The sequence below is a fragment of the Nannospalax galili genome, unplaced genomic scaffold (genome assembly GCF_000622305.1).
Source record: "Nannospalax galili isolate Female #2095 unplaced genomic scaffold, S.galili_v1.0 scaffold1350, whole genome shotgun sequence".
Classification (NCBI taxonomy): Eukaryota; Metazoa; Chordata; class Mammalia; order Rodentia; family Spalacidae; genus Nannospalax; species Nannospalax galili.
In genome coordinates this window covers 558181-559131 of record NW_008327998.1, presented here as the reverse complement: position 1 = coordinate 559131, position 951 = coordinate 558181, and the positions used below count along the sequence as shown (strand labels likewise).

General features: G+C 45.0%; 1 long non-coding RNA gene across 1 annotated transcript in view; it reads left to right on the top strand.

The window, feature by feature from the left end:
* The first annotated feature begins 617 nt into the window (after positions 1-617).
* Positions 618-951, top strand: part of LOC115071156 — a 1525-nt gene continuing 1191 nt past the window's right edge. Inside the window, exon 1 of the long non-coding RNA XR_003850271.1 lies at positions 618-862. This is a non-coding gene — a long non-coding RNA (uncharacterized LOC115071156). The remainder of the gene's footprint in view (positions 863-951) is intronic.

Below are 951 nucleotides of genomic sequence, written 5' to 3'. Positions count from 1 at the left end.
AGCTGTTGACTTTAGTCAGGTTTATGACAGTCTTTAGGCAGCAGAAGAGGGACCGTGGAAGGAAGGGTTCCCTTTAAGAGCAAAGCCACAGTTATTCACTCTTCTCTCTTCCTCTCACACCTCCTTAACAAGAATGTAGCCACATAACCACAAGAGGCTAGAGATCTGTTGTTGCCAGAGGAGTGGAAAACAGAGGCCAAACAGACTGCATTCTTACCCCCTGAACTCTGGGTATAATGAGACTACAGCTAACTGTCTACTGGAAAAAACGCATTAAACAAGCTACAATACAATATATATTTGCTTCCAGATTATTGTAAACATTATTGTAAACAATGATTGTAACAATTGTAAACATTGTAACACAATTATTGTAACAATTGTAAACATTATTGTAAACAATTATTGTAAACATAGGTAAAACTGAGGCTGGTCAAGGACACTAAAGGGTCAAAGCTAATGGGGTGGAGGTGGGTGATGGGGGTCGGTGCTTGTGCGGCATTTTTCTGTGGAGAGAACATCAACCAACAGAGCTAAAGATGAAGTAACAGCAGGAAAAAGCATTCCAGGCAAGGGAAGCAGGAAGCACATGGAACATTCTAGACACTCAGATCTCATGGTCTGGTGAGAACTGGGGAAAAATGAGAGAAGACTAGCTCTCAGGAGAGTCAGAGTGGGGGCTGGGAAAAAAAAGAGCCGCTGAAGGAAATGTGGAGGAGAATTTCCCACCGGTTTCCTTAGAGGAGGGGAAGCGGACTGGCCTCTTCCGGGGGGAGGAGGTTCAGGCCAGGAAGAGGCCAGAAGCAGACAGAGAACAGTGAGCCATGGATGGAAAGGATGGAAAATTCCAAGAGGATCTCGGGTAGGGAGTAGGGTGGGGGTCAGATGAGGGCAAGCTTGAGGGGGAGGCACGTTTCTGAGCCCTTGTATCTGAAAGTTTTTTTTTTTTTT